This window comes from Pseudophryne corroboree, chromosome 4, assembly GCF_028390025.1.
Source record: "Pseudophryne corroboree isolate aPseCor3 chromosome 4, aPseCor3.hap2, whole genome shotgun sequence".
NCBI lineage: Eukaryota > Metazoa > Chordata > Amphibia > Anura > Myobatrachidae > Pseudophryne > Pseudophryne corroboree.
Genome location: NC_086447.1, coordinates 815,510,950 through 815,525,725, shown reverse-complemented (window position 1 = coordinate 815,525,725; position 14,776 = coordinate 815,510,950). Strand labels below are relative to the sequence as shown.

At 44.3% G+C, this 14,776-nt stretch overlaps 1 long non-coding RNA gene across 1 annotated transcript in view; it reads left to right on the top strand.

Moving 5' to 3' along the window:
- Positions 1 to 14,776, top strand: part of LOC134910437 (uncharacterized) — a 279,069-nt gene that overhangs the window by 150,383 nt on the left and 113,910 nt on the right. The window lies entirely within an intron of this gene.

Genomic DNA, 14,776 nt, shown 5'->3' with positions numbered 1-14,776 from the left:
AATCCCTCACTTTGTGCAAGTGTACCTAGAAAAATTGATGCTGTTTTGAAGGCAAAAGGTGGTCACACCAAATATGGATTTGACTTAGAATTTTCTTCTGTTTATTCACTTTGCGTTTTGTTAATTGATAAGAATAAACTATTAACACTTCTATGTTTTGCCTAAAATTCTGCACAGTACTGTGTGTGTGTGTGTGTGTGTGTGTGTGTGTATATATATATATATATATATATAGAATATATATGTATATATAATGAGTATATAGAAATATATATAATGTATATTATTAAACAGTGCCTCAGCCTGCCCTGAATATACTGTATTAGTTATTACTAGCAGAAGCAGTAGCCAGGCAGCTAGCAAGGCTGACTCATTATGGAAGATCACACACCCTGGGTTGCTTATAGGCACGGTGGTGATGCCTATGTGACGTTACATGCTGCAATGTTACATGACACGGAGGAGTCACAGTGCGTATGTGGCTCAGGGAAGGCATGGGAAGCTTTCCACCACTTTATCATCATAGGTAAACAGTAAACCATCTATGCCAGCGAGGGCATTTGGTCTACCAATGCCACTGTTGGGGGTGTGTTTTGGCTTGGGGGACTGGGCCTTAGCTAGTTAATGGCAGGCTGCTGCAACAGGAATTTTAATTTCTTGTCTACAGCAGCACAGCAGTCTGCAGATGGTGTGGGCCCAATTGTTAATCCGGCCCTGGTGACACTGGGCATTATGTTTTGCTCCAAAATGCCATGATAGTTTGAAATTTCATTGTGCCATGAAAAGATTTAAGGCATCTGTGCCAGATGCAGCAAACCCTAGAATATAACCAAGGCTCCTCCAATTTTTCACAGTAGTTATGGCGTTGTTTTATTTGAAAGCATAATGTTTTCATCTTTAAACATATAGCTGAGGTGACTTGCCATGCCAAAAAGCTCCAGTTTTGACTCATCTGTCAAAAGGACATTCTCCCATAAGAATTGTACCAATACAAATTTTACCAAATTCCAAAATGGATTTTTTTATGATGCTTTTTCAAAAGTGGAATCCTCATGTACTGTATCTATTTCCATGGTTGCTCAAAATGTGCTGGATGGTGCAATCAGACACTGACATTGGGGGTTCACTACGATATGCCGGCGGTCAGGCTCCCTGCGACCAGCATACCGGCGCCGGGAGCCCGACCGCCGGCTTACCGACAGTGTGGCGAGCGCAAATGAGCTCCTTGTGGGCTCGCTGTGCTCGCCACGCTACGGGCACGGTGGCGCGCTACGCACGCCACACTATTTTATTCTCCCTCCAGGGGGGTCGTGGACCCCCACGAGGGAGAATAAGTGTCGGTATGCCGACTGTCGGGATCCCGGCGCCGGTATACTGTGCGCCGGGATCCCGACAGTCGGCATACTGAAGACCACCCGACATCGGTTAGCCTTGGAGTTGAGGTTGTAAATCTTTTTTTTTTCAACAATCTCACTATCCAAGTTCTGTTTAATCAGGGGTCGATTTTCCACTTGCAGCTTCGTCCATGGAGGTTGGGTACAGTCCCACAGACTTTAAATTTCCTAATATTTCAACTGTAGTCGTAGGAAAATTAATCTGCTTGGAGATTATCTTATAGCCTCTCTCTATAACATACATCTATAATTGTTTTTCTGATCTCCTCAGACCTCCCTCCTTTGCGTTCCCTTGTTCATATTCAGTTTGGTGCACACAATGATACCATGGGCGTGTGCAGCACATATTGGGGCAGATGTATTAACCTGGAGAAGGCATAAGGAAGTGATAAATCAGTGATAAGTGCAAGGTGATAAACGCACCAGCCAATCAGCTCCAATATGTAAATAGACAGGAGCTGACTGGCTGGTGCATTTATCACCTTGCACTTATCACTGGTTTATCACTTCCTTATGACTTCTCCAGGTTAATACATCTGTCCCATTATTAGGGGGTGCACAATTGGATGTGTCTAGCACCGCCCATTGGGCGTGACTAACACCACCCATTGGGTGTTTTTAGCACCGTAGATTGGCACTCATTGCAAACTAAATAATGTAGGGAATTTAAGAATCTCTGCACATGAAAAAGAAAAAAGAATATATACGTATATAGATATATATATTAGCTGTATTAGCTGAGCCAAGCATTCAGTAGTTTCCTGAGTGCACCTATAAGCACCTATAGACTATAGGTGCACTCAGGAAACTACTGAATGCTTTGCTCAGCTAGTATATATATGTAAAAAAAACTTAAAAAGAAGACAGGGTTACCTTCTTTTCCTTTTCTTTTTTTCTTTCATGAGTGCACCCACAGATCTCAATTTTTTTTAGATCTCATTCTTTTCTTTTTTTGTAACTTACTGTATTTGGCCATGCCAGCCAAGGAGGAAAACATGTATATATAAATGAAGTGGAGGGTGATGTTAGTCTTCCCTGTGCGTCCGCTTGGCGGCCATTAAAGTATATAGTACACAGCAAGCATACTGATATAGTGTATATCATCCGCGGGAGGGGGGATGAAGGAACAGTGACAGACAGGAATAAGCAGCTCTGCCGCAGGCTTGGCTCGGCAGCGTTTTTCGGCGATCATCTCTGACTCTCTGTGCTGTTTTAGCAGGCATGGTTTGTGGGGGGTGGCTGACATTAGGGGGTGCATGTGTGCACCAGCCACTCCCCGTGCACATGCCTATGAATGATACCAAGCAGCAGAGTGATGACTTTCTCCATTTAAATAGGCTGAATGATTAGAAATTTGAAGACATGTGTGATGCTAAATCAAGAAAGCAATTTGTTTGAAATATCAGTGTTCCCAATTGGACGCTTATAACACGGGAAATCAGCAAAAATTACACAATTAAAATAAACACAGCACAATGTTATGAAAGTTAATACGCAGAAAAGGTTTAATATACTTTGCTCAGTTCAGTTCATACTGTAGATGTACATCCTAGTGTGCCCTGATGCCTAATACCCCTTTCACACCGCCAATGCCGGATACCACCCGGGAATTGGAAGTATGGAAACGGGTCCTTCCCGGGTGGGATCAGGCATTGGACGCTGCTGCTGGCTTCCCCGATCAGGCAATATGCTGGGCGGGTTGCCATAGCAGTGGGGGGCGTGTCCCAGTTAGAATTACAAACAATAAAATACATTGCATACATTAGTTCTCAACTATCAACTACAGAATTGCAGGGGACAGTAGCTCCCCAATTATGAATACAAACAATGCATTATCTCTCTCATTTGGCTATGGAAGCAAAATGCCAAAGCCATCATCTGTTATTGATGACTATTTTCTGCACATTCAGCAACTTAACAATAACATATTTCTGTGCATGTCCCTGCATGATCAGCAAATGTTCAATAATAGGTTTTGTTCCACAAGTTAGTTTATACACATTTTCTACCTGATCTTATTTCAAGGCGTTTAGCTATTTATGAGGAAGACATACACGGATTCACACAGATGGCGAGAGTCACGTACAAAGGCCCTCATTCCGAGTTGTTCGCTCGCAAGCTGCTTTTAGCAGCTTTACACACGCTAAGCCGCCACCTACTGGGAGTGAATCTTAGCTTCTTAAAATTGCGAACGAAAGATTCGCAATATAGCGAAAAGACATCTCTGTGCAGTTTCTGAGTAGCTCGAGACTTACTCGGCATCTGCGATCAGTTCAGTGCTTGTCGATCCTGGTTTGACGTCACAAACACACCCAGCGTTCGCCCAGACACTCCTCCGTTTCTCCAGCCACTCCCGCGTTTTGCCCAGAAACAGTAGCGTTTTTTCGCACACACCCATAAAACGCCCAGTTTCCGCCCAGAAACACCCACTTCCTGTCAATCACATTACGATCACCAGAACGAAGAAAAAACCGTGAGTAAAAAACCTAACTGCATAGCAAATTTACTTGGCGCAGTCGCACTGCGGACATTGCACATGCGCACTAAGCGGAAAATCGCTGTGATGCGAAAAAATTTACCGAGCGAACAACTCGGAATGACCCCCAAAGTGTCAATAACCGCTACAGGTACAATCACTATATTCCAATTATTTGTTATTTTTTTTAAGAGCACCAATAAATCTGTCCGGGCCACTTTAGAATATATTTGGAGAATAAGCAATAATTTATCTCTTTTCCCAGTTTCTTTGCTTTATGCTATAACAATAGTTTTTCATTTAAGAACTTTTCCTTGGGAATGAAGCATTGTTTCAAAGAACTGTAAGGCTACCAACAAATATGTCCACATCTGTATGCATACATACATTTAGAAATATATTGAGGCATCTACAGATCGAGATACAGACGTTTCCATCACCGAGAAAATAATGATCTGGCGAGGGGGGGGGGGGGGGGGGTACTCAAAAACCCTTTCTTGCATGTGTCATGGGGTTCCATTAATTGTATTACTTTTATTGACTGATTAAGATTAAAATTTCCATATGCACTCGCATCTTCACCACTTTTTCTCATTCACTCTAGCAGAACACAACCCCACTCCCTATTGTCATAAGTTTGACTGAGGACCCTTGGATTCTTCACACCAGCACTGCAGCATAAATTTATGGGACATCAACACAGAACTCAACAGTTATGAATGAGGTCATGGCCGTCATCCCAAGCCCAAAACCTGAATCCAATCTTAAGTCAGGGACAGGCAGCACAAGAAGTGAAATTAAATAACATTGCAAATAACCAGGATCACAAGCAATTAAATGTAGTCAAGCAATCCAGTTTGATATAATGCAATTAAGTAGCAAGTAGAAAAGTTCAGACAACTAAGGTAACAAAGGTATTGCTCAGGCACTGGAGGAAGGGCATCATTTCATAAGTAGACCTGAAGACATGACAAGCATGTACCGGCATGCAAGCATCCATGATCAGTGATGCCTCGGCACAGGTGTGTGTTATGCATACCATCAGTTATATGTGCATGCTGAGTGAGTAGATGGTCTCAGGTGCGTAGACAGGTGACGTCTTTGGCCCTGGTTGTGCCACTTTCCATCAGCACCTTCATCTTGCTTTTGGGATCATGACAAATGACTGACGGCTCATAGCTTTGAAAATCAACTATCAATGTAACTGGTGAGTTACTGGAGTGCGACACTAGTATATTATTAGGTGATTGGACATTGATTATCTGTGAACCAGGTGGCTAGAGGCGGAGTATAGTGTGGTATCTGTGCAACAGGTGGCTGCCAGTGAAACGGGCCCAACAATGAGTGGGATATGTGCAGTATATGGCGGCTGGTAATTAGGTGGAATATGCGGAATGCGGCTGGTAATTAGGATGTTTGTGTAGCGTACGGTTGGTAATAGCTGAGTTATCTGTGAAAGGTCAATATGACAATGGGATGTTTCTCTGCAAAATACAGTATGGCGTGCAATGTGTGGTATTTCTTTGTGATATATGGCTGGAAATTGGTCACTATGGGGCAGATTTTGAGCCGCACGGATTTCTTTTTATGGACCCAAACGCCAAATGTCTGCATCTTTACCTATGTACCTATTATAATTTGGGCGCAACTTGGACGGATTTGTCTTTCCATGACATAGGGTGTTTCTGGGCGTGAACTGGGTGGTACAATGCCATTGCACGTAACCACCCTGATTTATGGGAGTGTTGCAGGTATGTGTTAAAAGCTCTGTGCAATTCTGAGTCCTGCACATGGGGGAGGGAAGTCTGCTTCTGATGAATCTCATCACCTGGCATGAGTCAGGTACAAATGCAGCTACTAAGGATGACCGTTGCGGGAGCCATCGCGGAATCAATGGATGGCACTGGTTTGTGTTTGCAAGCGCATGCACCCCTGCATTAGTGAAACAGATATTTGCATTAGCATAAGGTAGTATATCTGGCTTCCCCAGTTGCATTTCACTAAAGACATGGAGGGTCATTCTGACCTGGTCACACGCAGGCTATTTTTTGCACTGCTGCAACCAGGTAATCACCGCCTACAGGGGAGGGGGTTAGGGCTGCAATCGTTTGTGCAGAGAGCTGCACAAACAAAAAGTTGGTGCGGTCTCTGCACAGCTCCGGACTTACTCACCCGCTGCGATGATCCGGCTTGGAGTGGACGTCAGGAACCCTCCTCTTCAACGGCTGGGCACGCCTGCATTTGTCCGGACACTCCTCGAAAACGAAGAGTTGCCGCCCAGGTCTGCCTTCTACCTGTCAATCTTCTTGCATTTATGGCAGATTTTGATAATAGTATGTCTACCTTGGGGAGAGTGATCTTCACCTTGCTGGATGCTGTGAAGGGGTTTTCCTTTACAATGGAAAGGATCCTGCGATCATCCACTACTGTTGTCTTCCGAGGACCTCCAGGCCTTTTCTATTGCCGATCTCACCAGTGGGTTCAGTTTTTCTCATAATGTACCAAACTGTTGATTCGGCCACTCCTTAGGTTCCAGCTATCGCTCCGATGTTTTTTTGTTTTTTTTGCAGCCTAAGGATGGCCTATTTCACTTGCATTGAGAAGTCATTTGACCGCTTGTTGTGGGTTCACAGCGACAGCTTCCAAATACAAATGCAACACGTGGAATCATCTCCAGAAGAGATAATAAAGGAATAGCCCAACCTGTCCAATTACTTTGGTCCCTTGAAAAAGAGGGGGTTATATATTAAATAGCTGTAATTTCTAAACCCTTCTTCCAATTTGGATGCGGATACTCTCAAATTAAAGATGATAATTTGCACTTCAAAGCCGTTATATAACTATAACTTGAATATGTTTTGGTAAACTGCTAAAATAACAAAAATTATGTAAATGTTCAAATACACAGTACAGTATATGGACCTAACTGTATGTGCCACTGATCACTTTATGAGCAATAGATAATAATGAAAAGAAAAATGAAACAAATAAGTCTGAATACTACCACAAGAAACATCTGTAGAAAATAATTCACACATTTCATTGAGTTACATTTAAAATGACACTTTCTGTGTTTTTGTAAACCAAAAGCCTCTTAACATGCTATATAGATTATAATATAATAGTAAGGGATTACAGATCACAGTCTGGTGTCATACTAATCCCTCACACAGAATATAGCTTGTTTCTGACATAAGCATGGCTAGAAATCAGAAGAGTGCTGGCTAGGTGACATATGGCATTTTAGGGAATTCCACAGGGTGCTTTTTTAAATTGCGTTTTATTTATTTTTTCAACATTTACACCCAAAATGCCAATATAAAAATGAGATACAGGGTCAGCACACAGTATTATAAGAAAAAGACATAGCAAACCAGTATAGTAGAATGAGTTAACATCATAATATTCAGAAAAAGTGATGTCGGAACCCAAAGGCGCCATTCGGACCCCAACACCACCAAATCATAAATACAATAGGTAGCATTGTGACACATCTGAACATAAAATATACCAAAATCTCAACACCAGACCTAAGCATTGCAATGTCATCAGGATTAGTTGTAAGAAAAAAAGGGTGCCAACCCCACACCTCCAAATTATGGACCAGACAAACCCCCCCCCCCCCCCAAATCCCCCCACCCTGTAGAACCAACCCCCCAACTTATGGCCTACCTGGATCCCAAAAAACCCCACCCAACTATTCTACTAAAACTTGGGGGCAGTAAACCCCATGAATCCCTCGGGCATGGTATATAGAGCCCAGGATAGATAGATAGATAGATAGATAGAAAGAAACAACCAACAAATGCTCTAAGCACACAATATGTACGGTTAATCAGGATATCTGAACAGATTAAAACACCAATATTTAAGGAGGGTCATCCCACCCAAAAGCCCATAAAGCAACCAGATAAACCTTAAGTCCCCCAGTCCCGGCAAGGTGTACAGAAATAAAATCCATAGATTTGAGAAGCTGTATGGTAGAAGATCCCAAATAACGGCCCAGCGGAGGAGAATATGGAGACACGCAGCTGGTTCGGTCACTGGCAAACTGAAGACATAGTGAACAGGAAACAAATCCGCAAAGAAGGATGACTAAATTATCCAGAGAAGTCATCCAGCAGAATTCCGAGGGAAGCCGCTGATCCACAGTAGAAATATTACAATCCTCAAGGGTAGAAGAAAGTATACATAATGCACTTTCGCCAGCGGAGAAAGGAGAAAAGATGGTATCAAAGCCTCCAGCAATATTAGCACATGGACTTGAATAAAGCTTCTTCCAGGACTGAAAAGAAGCCAACTGTCCCACATCACGAGCATCGGAGCCTTGCAGAGTATTTCCAGGAGATTCAGCCTGCAACAATGGCAGGTCATTGCAGGAGACAATTCAGCATGCAGGTTTACCAGTTGGGCCACAAGCCTCTCACCGGAGAGAGCAATAGCTTGAAGGATTTGCTCCATAGTATATTCAAACTGGAAGTTCAAATAAAGCTGGATATCACAGGATAAAGTCAGCAGGCACAATGTATAGAGGCAGCGAAATATACTGTTGTAAGACAGAGCCCCCACTCCACAACACACAGTCTCTCTGAAATATCAGCTATAAAGCAGAAGGAAGTGAAGGGAGAGAGACGCAGGAGCCTACAGAAGGAGATTACCAGCACGCCAGCACAGGTCGGACTGTAAGACAGACTTCCTCCTTCTCTGGATATCCTTCAGGTGAAAACGGCAGCCGGAGTCAACGATCACGGAGAGCCTGCTGCTCAGGGAGCCCGCGGGAGCCAGCAACAACCTCCACCGCTGCACCAGAGAGAGACTGCAACGAGGAGCACCAGGAGCACAGCGCTGGAGCAAGGAGCCATCACCGACGATATCCAAGATGGCGCCCGCGGTCCGGAGACGCCACAGAGGAGAACAAACAACTTCACCCAAACCAGCAGCCAAAGAGCACAGGCAGGTCGCGGGGCTTCCGGAACGTGGAGAGGTAATTAGGCAAACCACCACTGCATCCAGGGACCGGGCAGGAGAAACAGGATATTAAAAACGGAGTTATGTGCCTGGGAGCTGAGAAATCAGGCTCCTACACCATGCCCATCCAGGTCACGCCCCCTCCACAGTGTGCTTTTAGTTGTCCTCTCACGTACAAGACAATCGGCCATTTTATTTTCAGTTTTCATGCAAAAATAATGCATCAGTTCTCTATTTCCTTTTGGTAGAACTTTCATTTAAATCTGGCGTGGCAACCAGTGGCTTTACAGATGCTGTGGAACTACAAGCCTAAGCTTGCCTATATTTGGACTCTTAGTTCCCCAGTAGTTGAAGATCTGCCGTTTGCTTAGCAGATCTAAAGCCATTGGGGGGTATTCAATTGTTTGAAAAGTCAGTTGGGTGTCTTTTTTTTCCTATCTATCTAAAAGACAGGAAAAAACAGACACCCAACTGACTTTTCAAACATTTGAATCTACCCCTTATAGTCAGCAAATGGCTGATTCAGAGTTGCAGAGAGCTTTTGTGATTTGTCAGGATGCTCTTTCTCTGTAGCCCAGCACACACATCTATGAGCCAATAAAAGCAGTACGTATCTGTGGCTGAATGCGTATACATGTGTAGTAATGGGGCAATCGCACACGGACTAAGTTGAGTGAGGGTGCATAGATGGAATTGCGGGCTAGGCTGAGCTGTCTGTGAGCAGAGCGGTCTGATTTCTTGCAGTAGGGTCCTGGTGAAAAACAATTACGCCAATTTCAATTAGCAGATGGATCAGGTTGGAACAACCGCATAGATGCTTACAACTCGGCAAACAAAAGACTGGCTGAATTTAGTTTTGTGCATGCAGTGCAAGCAAATGCTGCAGAATAGATTCCAAATAATGGGGGTTATTCAGAGTTGTTAGCAAACCAAAAAAATGAGCTATTGGGCAACACCATGTTGCACTGCAGGTGGGGTAACGTGCAGAGACATTTAGATTTGGGTGGGTTATATTGCTTCTGTGCGTGTTAAATACTGGTTGCTTAATTTCTGAAAGCACCCCACCCAAATCTAATCTCTCTGCACATGTTACATCTGCCCCACCTGCAGCGCAACATGGTTTTGCCCAATTGTTAACTTTTTTTTTGTTTGCTAACAACTCTGAATAACCCCCAAAGTAATAAAATATATCTGGCAAAAGTTTAATTAAAAACCTAAAATTAAATCATGGCAGTTATTTTAGGTCAGTTTACAAGTAACATTTGATTATAAACTAATTTCTTTAATCAATATACTGTATGAGGCTTGAGTAAGGATTTTGTACTTTTCTTATGAAAGAGGTACAGTAAATAACCGGCATTCTAGTAAGTAGAGTATCATCTGTTTTATTTTTATTTTTTTAAAGCTGTGGCAGCCGCTTAATCCTAAAGATTATAAGCCTATAAGAACCAACATTACTTAGACGATTATGATATAAGTACTATTTAATACAGACATTCAAACCAGATACTTGTTCAAATTGACACTACATGGTTTTATGAAAGCTCTCGCCCCCCACCCACAACATTTATTGTTAAGAAGCCAACTGATAGTTTATACCTAGCACTGCCCTGTTGCTGGTCAATTTATTGTTAAGGCTATGAATAATTGAATCTTGAAAGATAGAGCAAGTCTATAATTTCATTGGCGCAGAATACAGCATATTATAATGAGCAGTAAGAATTCTATACATCATGGTACAAAATATTTTTCAATTGTTACGATTCACAAATTATTTGTTTACATATAAGGCGGCACAAAGGTTCCGCGGCCAAGTCTAATGCCCACTAATAAATATAAAAAAGCAAATTATTTTTCTGCAAACAGGCTTTAAAGAATGATTCACATATACCAATAAAAGAAAAACATTTATCAGCCGTTCTCCTGCATGCAAAATGAAAATGATATCATAGTGAATAAAAGGAAAATAATATCTCTCATTTCTTTCATTTCACAGAATTGTATAATAGAAGAGAAAGGTTAACACTTATGCATAATTTCTGTTGGGAGCCAAAAGTAAGATCAAATTGGAATGGGGATAAAAGGACTTTATATGTTTCTTAAAGGAAAAATAATGGTTATTTGAGCAAGATTATAGTTCTAGATTAGGAAAATTGAGAGCTTTCTTAACAGAATGCTTCTGCCTGCGAACGCCTGCTCTTTCATGGAGGTATTCTGAAGGAAGATGTTATCTCCTAGTATCTCAATAGAATGCCTTTCACCCACTTAAGTGGAAGTCAAATCTGCATTACAAGGGTGGATTGCTAGAACAGAGATATAATTTGCAGGAAATGCAAAATATCGTATCGGGTGATGGAGTTTTCTTTTCCAGCACAGTTACATGCTAATGACATCAACGTTTCACCACTTACTATAGTGACATAAAGCTGCTGCACAGTTAAAAGGCAATACTATGTAACTACACACACATAAGGAGACACATTGGTTTGCCTGTTAACTATACAATTAGAACATTCATTTGACCTTGTCCAATTACATAGTTGCATAGTAGTGAAATAGGTCATTGATTTCTAATTTAGGCTACATGCACACAGGTAGATCAGGTTCTGAGCTAGCAGATCTCTCTTCACTTTGGTTCACGTGTGCCATTAAAATGAAGTTATATTTAGGGGATACCTCAAAACCAACACAGTGCAAATGAACAGGATTTCAGTGCTTACAACATCTAGAACAGGAACCAATAGTACCACAAATACAAAACAATAGTGGCGTATTATAAAACATTGTAAAATACCCCTTTTCAACCCCACATGAAATTACAAAAGGCGGTGTTACATAATGAATTTGTTTTTATTCTAATTAACTCTACGTTGAACCCTTGGTGAACATAATTTCTTCATATCTCAATGTTGTCGCTGCTTCCTACTAGTAAACCAACAGACTGTAACACATGAATATTTATCCAACCCACAATGGCTACTTCCACTGTGAGTCCTTCATCCTCAATACAGTACACAAGGACAGAGCCGGCCCTAACCAATATGATGCCGTAGGCAAGATTTTGGCTGGTGCCCCCTAGCACCACCGCTGGTTCTGCCTCTTACCTTGCACCTCTTTCCCAGCACCATTACCCCTCACCCATAGCAGTCCTTGTACCCCCTATATTTTAAATAGGAACAGTTCGCACATTTGACGCACAGCCCAAAAAAGGGCATCTTCTTGCTGGGAAGGGGCATGGCCACACAATAGTAAACCCAATTCCAATTACGCCACACAGTACTGCAACTTTATTCACATTTTATCTTGCGATAGTGTCCATAATTCATATTACATCCCACAGTAGTATCACTTTACCTTATAAACGTTACTCCTCACAGTAGAGCCCCTTATTCACATTACATCACACTGAATTGCTCCTTATTCACATTACACCATACCTTATTGCTCTTTATTCACATTAGACGACACAGTAGTGCCCTTTTTATACGCAACGCCACATAGTCATAGGCGTGCGCACGGGGGGTGCCTGGTGCGCACAGGCACCCCCTAATGTCCGGCACCCCCCGCACGTCATGCCTGCGATCCGATCATCGCTGTCTGTGTGCTGCTGTTGTAGCAGTGCTACTACAGCAGCACACAGACAGCGATGACTGGATCACCTGCTGCGCATCACTGCCCGGCCCCCTCCCACTGCGCCGCCGCCGTTCAGACAGAGTTGTAGTGGCTTGTGGGTGGCTCAGGCCCGGCCCTATGCATACACCGACTACGCGGCTGCGTAGAGCACGGGACTGATGAGGGCGCTGCTGCAGTCAGTGTTCTCTCCCACTAACCTCCCAGCAACAGGCCTCCTCCACGCCTGCACTACACTGCTGCCGGACCCTGCTGCCTCCTCTCCCCTGTCACACTGCGCTGCCCGGGGCACTGTCACACTGATTCTCCCCTCTCCTTCCACATGTGCCATCCGTCCTTTGTCTACTCCTCCCAGTCTCTGCCCCCTCCCGTTCCTCTCACTTCCCCTACAGGAGGTGACATGTGAGCCAGCCCATGTGACACTATCCCCTGCACTGTCAGCACCTGTGCCTGCTACAGGTGCAGTGTCCCACTCAGACTCTGCTCTTGTGACTGGGTCCCCCTGCAGAATGAAACTGATGAACACAGGAGCTGGGGACTGGAGTCAGCCCTGGCACTGGGTACAACAACAATGTGCTCCCGAGTCCCCGCCTCCTGCCCTGGCCTGTCCTGTTCTGGCTTCTCCCCTGCAGCAGCCAGTGTGTGAGGAGAGCACAGCCACCCTGCAGGCAGTGGTAAGTACCTGGGCTTATTCCTTTTGTCTGGAAAGGTGGGTGGTCATGGTGTGTGTGAGGGGGTGCATACTAATATTACCTGGGCAGCTGTGGTGGGTTGGTGATATAGTAATGTATAGGAGATGGGTTGTACACTAATATTACCTGGGAGGTAGGGGGGGGGGGTTCTGTACACCCTACGCATACGCCGACTACACAGCTGCATAGAGTGCAGGACTGATAAGGGTGCGCTACAGTCACTGTTCTACCACTAATCTCCCAGCAGCCGGACTCCATGCCCACACTAAACCACTGCCAGACCCTGCTGCCTCCTCTCTCCTGTCACACTGCGCCGCCTTCGGTGCACTACCCTCCTGTAGTGTAACATGTATACTACTGTGCTGTAACGTGTGTAACCGGCTCTACTGTGCTGTACCGTGTATAAGCGGCTCTACTGTGGTGTAACGTGTATAAGCTGCTCTACTGTGGTGTAACGTGTATAACCGGCTCTACTGTGCTGTAACGTGTATAAGCGTCTCTACTGTGCTGTAACGAGTATAAGCGGCTCTACTGTGGTGTGGCGTAGCATGTATAAGGGGCTCTTTTGTGGCGTAGCATGTATATTGGGCATTTCTGTGCAGTGTAATGTGAATTGATACTATTCTGTGGCCATGCCCCTTCCCCATGAAGCCACATCCCTATATATTTTACTAAGGGGTGCCAAAATATATTTTCGCATACCAAAATAATCACGCTAGGGCCGGCCCTGGGGTGGCTGGCCGCACAGCCCAGCCGCCGCCATGATCCCAGTGACTGCCTTGCACCCTGCGCCCTTCCTCCCTGCCCGCCCTGCACTGTCCTCCCGGCTTCCGCCCGCGCTCAGTCTCTCTCCAGTGACTCCATGAGTGTGCCCTGCCCTGCCATTTCCTACAGCCCGGCCGACACACGCCAAGACTGGAGCCTAAGACTAGACGCTGCTGCCTGTGTCCAGCTGAGCCCTCCTGCCTGATTCAGGGTGAGAGTCGGTGGGGGGGATAAAATTCTGTATAAAAGAAGGGACATTACTTATATATATATATATACCGTGTGCTATAAAGTGAATTTCGGCTTGTACCGTGTGCTATAATGTGAATTTCGGCTCATACCGTGTGCTATAATGTGAATTTCGGCTCATACTGTGTGCTATAATGTGAATTTCGGCTCATACCTTGTACTATATTGTGAATTTCGGCTCATACTGTGTGCTATAAAGTGAATTTCGGCTCATACCGTGTGCTATAATGTGAAAGGGGCACCAGTACTAGATAGTATAAGGGGTCCTACTATTATTATGCATAATGTATATAAGGGTTATATGGTGTGTTAAACTACACTGAAGGGCATGCCCCCTTTTGACGGGCCACACCCGTCAACGCAGTACTAGTAGGAGGAGGCGATCCAGCCCCTCCTCTCACCTTTTCTTCTCCTCTCTGATCCTGTTGCCCGACATCACACTCCAACGGAAACCAGAAGAGGGGGACCGCTGCTGCCGGTGCTGAAAGGGGGACCCGCCACTGCCTCAGGTACCCAGTGCCTCTTGTACTGAAGGGACACACACATTCAGTAATGCTTGTACTAGGGGGTACGGTGACAGAACGAGGTACACAGTGCCACCT